The following is a 9,799-nucleotide window of genomic DNA, read 5'->3' as shown; positions in this document are numbered from 1 at the left end:
ATCAGGTGGTCAAATTCGAATGGGATCGACAAGAGATTGTGGTACACGGGGATGATGGTACAGGTGCCGTTAGTGATGCCATTGTGCCCTTCATAGAAACCGACGATGACAAGGGCCCATTGGTTTACCAGGTTTTTGACGCAGTCTCAGTAGACAAAATTCCTGAGGGCGGGGGCCTTCCATTTCCCAGAATAGCAGCTGCAACCTTCATGATAGCCTCGGAAATGTTAAACAATGGGTTTGTACCAGGAAAAGGTTTGGGGATTGATCTGCAGGGAATTGTCCAGCCAGTTTCTTAGCCCAAGAACCTGGATACTTTTGTGTTAGGATTCAAGCCTACCGCAGTGGATGTAAAGAGAGCTCGCAAGTTGAATAAAAGAGGCTGGGTCCTTCCCAAGCCAATTCCACACCTGTCCAGATCTTTTGTCAGGCCGAGCATCAAAAAGCAATTGCTTTCCAAAGTTCTCGGACCACTGATTGGGCCAGATGGAGATTTGAATGAAGGCTTTGAAAGGTTGTTCGTTGATGTCAACATGATAGAAGCTGGAGAAGGTTCCAGTAAGGCAGACATATAGTTTGTGGGGCCTAGGGCCAATACCAACAATTAGATAGCTACTCCCCTTCCTACTCGGAGGGAGTCTTGGTAGTGGGCTTTGATTTTTCTTTCTTGTCTTTGGATTATTCCAGGGTTGTAATCCAGATTTATTTTTGTTGTGTTCATCAAAGTGTGAAACCTTATTATCCCGTAATTCAATAAAATAAAAAAGTTTCTTCTTCATTCCTTATTTTATTTTAATTTTGGTTTTCTTCTTTTCTTTTTCTGTAAAGTTCTCTTCATACTGGTCTTAATGACATGGTGTGCATAAGGAATTCTCAGCCCAGTCTTAAAAATCAATTTGATTCCGAAATGATAGTTCAAGAAGTAGATTACGATTACGAATCAGAGTATGATGATAAGGATGAAGCGTTCGAAGAAATTAGTAAAGAGTTAATTTACTTCGAAGAGAAAACCCAAACCCAATCTGAATGACACAGAAACCGTCAATTTAGGGGACACAGACAATATCCGAGAGACTAAAATAAGTGTCCACCTCGAGCCAAAAATCCGAGAAGAGTTAATCAAAACACTCATTGAGTACAAAGATGTTTTTGCATGGTCATATGACGACATGCCAGGGTTAAGCACTGATTTAGTGGTCCACAAATTGCCCACTGATCCAGCGTTCCCTCCCGTCAAGCAAAATTTGAGGAAATTCAAAACTGATATGAGTGTGAAGATTAAAGAAGTGGTTACCAAACAGTTGGATGCAAAGGTTATCCGGGTCACCCGATATCCTGTTTGGTTGGCTAATGTCGTGTCTGTGCCGAAGAAGGATGGCAAGATCAGAGTATGCGTCGATTACCGCAATCTCAACAAAGCAAGTCCGAAGGATAACTTCCCACTGCCCAATATCCATATTTTGATCGATAATTGTGCCAAGCGTGAGATCGGATCTTTTGTGGATTGCTATGCCGGGTATCATCAGGTTCTAATGGATGAAGAAGATGCAGAAAGACGGCATTCATCACACCCTGGGGAACTTATTGCTACTGGGTAATGCTATTTGGTTTAAAGAATGCTGGGGCAACCTATATGAGGGAAATGACTATTGTGTTTCACGATATGATACACAAGGAGATTTAGGTATATGTAGATGATGTGATCATAAAATCAAAGCATCAATCCGACCACGTCAGGGATTTGAGGAAATTCTTCCAGAGGCTTCGCAGGTACAACCTCAAGCTCAACCCCGCCAAATGTGCATTTGGTGTTCCATCCGGAAAACTGTTGGGATTCATAGTCAGTCGGCGAGGCATAGAGCTGGACCCATCAAAGATCAAAGCCATACAAGATTTGCCCCCTCCGAGGAACAAGACTGAAGTGATGAGTCTGTTAGGAAGGCTGAACTACATCAACAGGTTTATTCCTCAGCTCACGACAACTTGTGAGCCTATTTTCAAGTTTTTGAGGAAGGAAATTGTGATCAAGTGGACTGATGAGTGTCAAGAAGCGTTTGACAAGATAAAAGGTTACTTGACAAACCCACCTGTGCTGGTTCCGCCAGAACCAGGAAGGCCTTTGATTCTTTACTTGACAGTCTTGGAAAATTCATTTGGATGTGTACTGGGGCAGCATGACGTCACCGGCAGGAAGGAGCAGTCCATCTATTATCTTAGCAAGAAGTTCACAGCTTATGAGGTTAAGTACACTCACCTGGAAAGGACATGTTGCGCCTTAACTTGGGTGGCACAGAAGTTGAAACATTATTTGTCATCCTACACTACTTACCTCATTTCACGCTTGGATCCGTTGAAGTATATCTTTCAAAAGCCTATGCCGACAGGCAGACTGGCAAAATGGCAGATTTTGCTCACAGATTTTGACATAATCTATGTGACTCGAACTGCGATGAAAGCCCAGGCATTGGCCGATCATTTGGCCGAGAACCCGGTCAATGAAGAGTATGAGCCACTGAGGACTTATTTTCCCGATGAAGAGGTGATGCACATTGATGAACTAGAACAGGCCGAAAAACCAGGTTGGAAGCTCTTCTTTGATGGAGCCGCGAATGCGAAAGGAGTTCGAATAGGAGCGGTACTTATTTCTGAAATAGGAAACCATTATCCTGTTACGGCTCAGCTACGTTTCTATTGTACCAATAACATGGCTGAATATGAGGCATGCATTTTGGGTTTAAGGTTAGCTGTAGACATGGATGTCCAGGACGTCTTGGTCTTGGGATACTCGGACCTCCTGGTGCATCAGATTCAGGGTGAATGGGAAACACGGGATTTGAAGCTCATACCATATCGACAATGTTTGCACGATCTGAGCAAGCGATTTCGATCAGTGGAGTTCAGACACATCCCAAGAGTTCACAATGAGGTTGCCGATGCTTTGGCCACTTTAGCATCGATGTTGCACCACCCAGACAAAATTCATGTTGACCCGTTGCATATCCAGGTTCGTGATCAGCATGCTTATTACAACATGATAGAGAAAGAAATGGATGGCAAGCCATGGCTCTATGATGTCAGGGAATACCTCAGGATAGGGATATACCCGGAGCAGGCCACCGGAGATCAAAAGAGAACCATTCGGCGATTGGCCAATGGATTTTTCCTCAGTGGAGGAGTGTTGTACAAAAGAACCCCAGATTTGGGATTACTGAGATGTATAGATGCTAGTCAAGCCATGACAGTTATGACAGAGGTACATGCTGGAGTTTGTGGGCCGCATATGAGCGGATATGTATTGGCAAAGAAGATTCTTCGAGCAGGGTACTATTGGCTCATTATGGAGCGTGATTGTATCATTTTCGTGCGGAAATGCCATCAGTGTCAGATACATGGAGATTTGATTCATTCTCCGTCGACAGAATTGCATACAATGTCAGCACCATGGCCATTCGTTGCCTGGGGCATGGATGTCATTGGACCTATTGAGCCGACAACTACCAACGATCATAGGTTCATTCTGGTGACCATCGACTATTTCACTAAGTGGGTTGAAGCTAAAACTTTCAAGTCGGTAACCAAGAAGGCAGTAGTAGATTTTGTTCACTCCCATATCATCTGTAGATTCGGAATCCCAAAGGTGATCATCACGGATAATGGTGCTAATCTTAACAGCAATTTGATGAAAAAGGTATGTCAGCAGTTTAAGATTACACACCGTAATTCCACACCATATCGTCCCAAGGCGAATGGAGCAGTTGAGGCAGCCAACAAGAACATCAAGAAGATACTGAGAAAGATGGTAGAAGGATCCAGACAATGGCATGAAAAATTACCATTTGCATTGTTAGGTTATCGCACTACTGTCCGTATTTTAGTTGGGGCAACTCCTTATTTGTTGGAATATGGAACTGAAGCAGTAATATCGGCAGAAGCTAAAATTCCATCCCTTCGGATTGTCGCTGAAGCTGAGATTGATGATGACGAGTGGGTCAAAACCTGTTTGGAGCAGTTGAACTTGATTGATGAAAAGCGATTGGTAGTCGTGTGTCATGGCCAGTTATATCAAAGAGAATGGCAAGAGCGTACAACAAAAAGGTGTGTCCCCGGAAATTTGAAGTGGGCCAGCAAGTGCTGAAACGCATCCTCCCACATCAGGCTGAGGCAAAGGGCAAGTTCGCCCCGAATTGGCAAGGGCCATTCGTTGTAACCAGAGTGTTGTCCAATGGCGCTTTATGTTTAACAGATATCGAAGGGAAATGCGTCGACATGGCTATCAATTCTGACACAGTTAAGAGATATTATGTATAATTTCTTTTAATTGTAATTGTCGTTTGTTTGTACTTGGCATTTATCGGAGAATGAAATGACGGAGGCAATTCTTTCTTCTATCCAAACACTTTAACATTTGCTTCCCCTTTTGAGCCTTATTTATTCTTTCATACCCCTCTTTTGGAATCAGTAATGAAAATGAAAGAAAAAGAGAAGAAAAAATAACGATAATAAAGACAAAAGAAAAGTCACAAGAAAAACAAAGGAAGTGGGAACTACGTTCGACTTGATTCCTCAAATAGGATACGTAGGCGCCTCGCGGCTCGGTCATAGCGTAACAAAAAATAAAAATCCCCAAGCAAGAAATTGGGGTAGAAGTTGTGTTTGTAATTTTGCGAAGGAAGTTTGATTCCAAGAGTTGTAATGTTTTACCCATCAAAATTATTTTGAACCTTTTGATACCCCTTTTCTTTTAGACATACACAAAAACCCATATTGATGTCCAAAAAAGACCTCCCGATCAGCCTCCGAGAAGTGCCCAGGCTGGAAAATGGAAGTCAGGAATAACACTCTGATCCCCAGCAGAGAGGAGGATCATAAACTGGAAATGAATTAATAGCCGGAAAAATCCCCAGCAAAGAGAGTCGTATAGGCAACACTCCAATCCCTAGCTGAAAAAATAAAATAAAATGAGAGAGTCTTATCGGTGAAAACCTTCACAGGCACCATAAGGCGACGGGAGTTAAGAGAAATAAAATGAGAGAGTCTTATCGGTGAAAACCTTCACAGGAACCATAAGGCAACGGGAGTTGAGAGAAATGATAGAGTCTTATTAGTGAAAACCCCTCAAAGGGCACTATGAGGCGACAAGATAAGATTGGCGGAAAGGATCCGTCGAGGCATCAAGCAATGCAAAAGTGTTGATTTGGCAAAAGGAGTTGGGCGCCTGCATATCCCCCAGCGAAATGAGGCCACCAGAAAGATTGATTGATACAAATAGACTGGGTTGATTAATCCGGAATGCACGACATGATCGTCGGTATCGGTTATTTCATTCAGATAAGTCCTTTTCATTTTTCTTCTCCCCAACATTCGTTCAGAAAGACTTCTTCTATTTCTATCTTTTGACATCCATTTTTTATTTCTTGGTTTAAAGACTTTACCTCCCCAACAGTTTGTTTTGAAAAGGATTTTCAGAGCTTACTACCAGTTGCCAAAACGGTGCAAAGCAAAATGCGAATAGGACAGGCCAAAGATAAGGCAACAAAGTGAAAAGAAGTTTGTCGCAAGAACAAATGGTGAATGGGTCTAAATCTGTGGAGAAAAACAAAAAGAAACCGTTAAAAGGTTATGAGGATCCCCAGCAGATTTGCGAGATGCAGGAACAACTCCGACAGATTATCGACCAAGTTCCGCGATGGTCGAACAGCATAGAGCGGGGAAGGAGGAGAAAGGAAAAACCATCCCTAGCAGGAATATCATCCCCAGCGAATAATATCATCCCCAGCAAGTTTTGTAATAAAACGCAAAGCAGGGAAAGGAAAAAGGAAAAACTATCCCCAGTAGGAGTGGCACGACCACTCACCACATTTTAAACTAACAAATTTTTCTTTGATTTGAAGCAGGGAAAGGAAATGTTATCGACAGCAGGAAGACATGGCCACAAAGAAGATTATCAAACTGGGGCAGAAAATTTTCTCTCAGTGCGAAAATTTTCTTGAAATCAGATACCCACTTGGGAAAGATGGAAGATAACACAAGTTTTGAAGGAAGTGGAATCCCGAGCAGTTCACGGGAGAAGGCAATTCAAGTTTTAAAGAAAGCAATCTTGGAAGAAGCAAGATAACCCAAGTTTTAAGGGTAGTGGTCTTTGAATCAGTATCATCCCCACCATTGTTAAAAGCAGGAAAGTAACTAGTCTTAAAGAAGGAAGATAATTCCCTAGCAGTGTTATCCCCGGCAGGTTTCAGAGAAGTGAGAACACCAGTTTGAGGGAAGTAATTGCTGAAGAAGTCAGGAGCCCGCCTGAAGAACGGAGGTTGTTTATTTTAAAAGTTGGAGAAGTCACGAGCCCGCCTGAAGAATGGAGGTTGTTAAATTTTAAGTTGGAGTCAGGAGCCTGCCTGTAGAACGGAGGTTGTTTATTTTAAAAGTTGGAGAAGTCAGGAGCCCGCCTGCCCGCCTGGAGAATGGAGGTTGTTAAATTTTAAGTTGGAGTCAGGAGCCCGCCTGTAGAATGGAGGTTGTTTATTTTAAAAGTTAGAGAAGTCAGGAGACCGCCTGGAGAATGGAGGTTGTTAAATTTTAAGTTGGAGTCAGGAGCCCGCCTGTAGAATGGAGGTTGTTAAATTTTAAGTTGGAGTCAGGAGCCCGCCTGGAGAATGGAGGTTGTTAAATTTTAAGTTGGAGTCAGGAGCCCGCCTATAGAATGGAGTTTGTTAAATTTTAAGTTGGAGTCAGGAGCCCTCCTGTAGAATGGAGGTTGTTAAATTTTAAGTTCGTGTCAGGAGCCCGCCTGGAGAATGGAGGTTGTTAAATTTTAAGTTGGAGTCAGGAGCCTGCCTGTAGAATGGAGGTTGTTAAATTTTAAGTTGGAGTCAGGAGCCCGCCTGGAGAATGGAGGTTGTTAAATTTTAAGTTGGAGGCAGGAGCCTGCCTGTAGAACGGAGGTTGTTATATTTTAAGTTGGAGAAGTCAGGAGCCCGCCTGTAGAATGGAGGTTGTTAAATTTTAAGTTGGAATCAGGAGCCCGTCTGTAGAACGGAGGTTGTTTATTTTAAAAGTTGAAGGAGTCAGGAGCCCGCCTGGAGAATGGAGGTTGTTAAATTTTAAGTTGGAGTCAGGAGCCCGCCTATAGAACGGAGGTTATTTATTTTAAAAGTTGAAGGAGTCAGGAGCCTGCCTGGAGAATGGAGGTTGTTAAATTTTAAGTTGGAGTCTGGAGCCCGCCTATAGAATGGAGGTTGTTAAAATTTTAAGTTGAAGAAGTCAGGAGCCCGCCTGTAGAACGGAGGTTGTTATATTTTTAAATTGTTGAAGAAGTCAGGAGCCCGCCTGTAGAATGGAGGTTGTTATATTTTTTAATTACTGTTGAAGTCAGGAGCCCGCCTGGAGAATGGAGGTTGTGTCATCTTTCAAAAATCAAGTTGGAGTCAGGAGCCCGCCTGCAGAACAGAGGAATACATTTCAAGATCAAATCAGAAGTTAGTAATGCGGAGGGTTACAACAAAAATCCCCAGCATAACAACCTTTAATGTAGGAAGCAGTGTCCCCAGCAGACAGAACGAAATGATAAAACTTGTGTTCAGAAAAGCAAAAGGCCAGTGTCATCCCCAGCAGTTTTCGGAAGAAAAACACTAGAGGAAACACAAGCCAACAAGAAAGCAAGGCAACCAGAGCGAGTGGAAGATAGATAAGATTTTGTAATTCCTAGTTTAGTCTAGCCTCTTGTTTTCTTTTGAGCACAGTGTAACAAGGAGATCGATAAGCAATAGTAACAACATGCAGCAGCAGTAACAACAAAATTGCAGTCCCATGATAGTCTCAGCTACCAAAACTTCTCGAACTACATTAACCTGATTCCCTTTTAGCCAGGGATATGTAGGAAACCTTTGAAGCAAAGGTTCGGTTAAACCTTTTCAAAAAATGCTTCACACGGAGTATTCCAACGGGCAAAAATTGCTCATATCCGCTCACTTTATCTTTGCACGAAAACTCTTTGTGTTTTCGTACAAAGAGGGGCAGCTGTGAGCACGTGATTTTTGCTTCACGAAAACTACTCCAAAAGAAATCAAAAAATAAAACAAAATTTTCTTGGTGTACAATTTTTAGAATTTGCGTGGCATTTTTGGATAATTATTTGTGTTTTTGTCTGTGAATGTTTATCCTGTTATAATTAATTGAAATAATAAAAAATATGTGGCATGTGCACTTAGGATTTTTATTTCTTAAAATTAGGAATTAATTAAACCATAATTTGGTTTTAAAAGAAGGAAAATCACAAAAAATATGTAATTGTTGTAATTTTGTCATTTAAATGTGTCATTGTGTGATTTTATTTTTAATTAAATGTTTTAACTTGTGTGTTGTTTGTTGTTAAGGGTTAATTAATATTTTTGTAGATCAATTTTGTTTTACAATTTATTTCTAGTGTTGTTGTTAATTGTTAATTAAAAGAAGGAAAAGAAAAGAGTTAAAATAATTAGCTGAGTCGGACTGGGCCAGGCCAAAATCAGGCCAAAAATGCAATGCAATGACCCAGTCCATTATGCCTGATCTCTCAGATAGCCTAAACGACGCCGTTTAGGCGTCTTCAATCTGAGCCGCTGATCGAACAGATCAAACGGTCCAGTGCAGCCCTAGCTTGGTTTGAAACGACACTGTTTCAAGTGTGTAATCCGAGCCATCCATTTTCTTTGATCCAACGGCCTCAACACGACCCGATCCACTTCACCCCCGGGCCAACCCATTCCCCAACTTAAACCGAACGACACCGTTCAGTTAAGTGAGTTGATCCAGGCCGTTGATCGTGCTTGATCCAACGGCCAAGATCAATCCCCTCTCCACTATATAAGCCTAATACCTACCCCAGCCCCCCAAACCAAACACCCCCTTTTTTCTTCCCTGTTCATCGTCTCTCAACTCAGAGACGAACTAGGGCTAACCCTAGCCGCCACCTTACCTCGTCGCCTGAAACTGATGCCGCCGGCCACCACCTTAACACCATAAGACCATCTGACCACCCCCGTTCCAAATATGTTACTCGTTTGGTTTGAATTTTCCCACATCTTCTCGAATCTTCATTTGAAGATTCGAGCCAAAAGGAAACCTACACCAACCAACCCCAAATTCATACCAGGTAACCCCCAGACCTCCCTCATACCATAAATAACTTTGGTCCCGTTCGAATCTGCCTAGAAACATTCGAGCCCCAAATCGAATGTAAGAACCCTAGAAAACCAAAACACGGGCTTCGTCTGAAATTAAGAGGGATTTGGGGTTTCTAACTGACCTTAGTCCAGTGTTCTCAGTTGAGAACACTCGATTAAGGTCCGTTTGACCTCAAAAAATCCAAGCCCAAGTTGGTCCCAAGGTCGTCTGTTTCTGATCTTTGTCACTGAGGTATTTTTCCCTTCTTTTGTTCTATTTTTGTGTTTATATCTGTTTATTTGTTTAGTTTAAGTTTCACTGATTTTTCAATTTTCGTCGATTGATTCTATCCATCTTCAATGACCTTTCATTTGGTCGAATTATTCTGTTCATTGATTAAGTATATGTTGTAAACTGTATAATAAATGTGATTAGTTTCGTCGATTAGTTGGTTGTATTACAACTCACTGTTTCTGTCAAATGCTACTCGAATCACATGTGGTTTTTTCTGATTGATTGTCGATAATTATTGTACATTATGGCCTGTATAATCGATTAATCAAGTGTCCTCAATTAATTTGCTTGAAAAATTAGAGAAAACATGATTGTAGTTCCTGGTTGTTTTCCAGTAGGTTTACCATTTCTTTTTGTCTTCTGTGTT

Source organism: Nicotiana sylvestris, chromosome 6 (genome assembly GCF_000393655.2).
Source record: "Nicotiana sylvestris chromosome 6, ASM39365v2, whole genome shotgun sequence".
Lineage (NCBI taxonomy): Eukaryota > Viridiplantae > Streptophyta > Magnoliopsida > Solanales > Solanaceae > Nicotiana > Nicotiana sylvestris.
Note: the sequence above shows the minus strand (reverse complement) of the source record.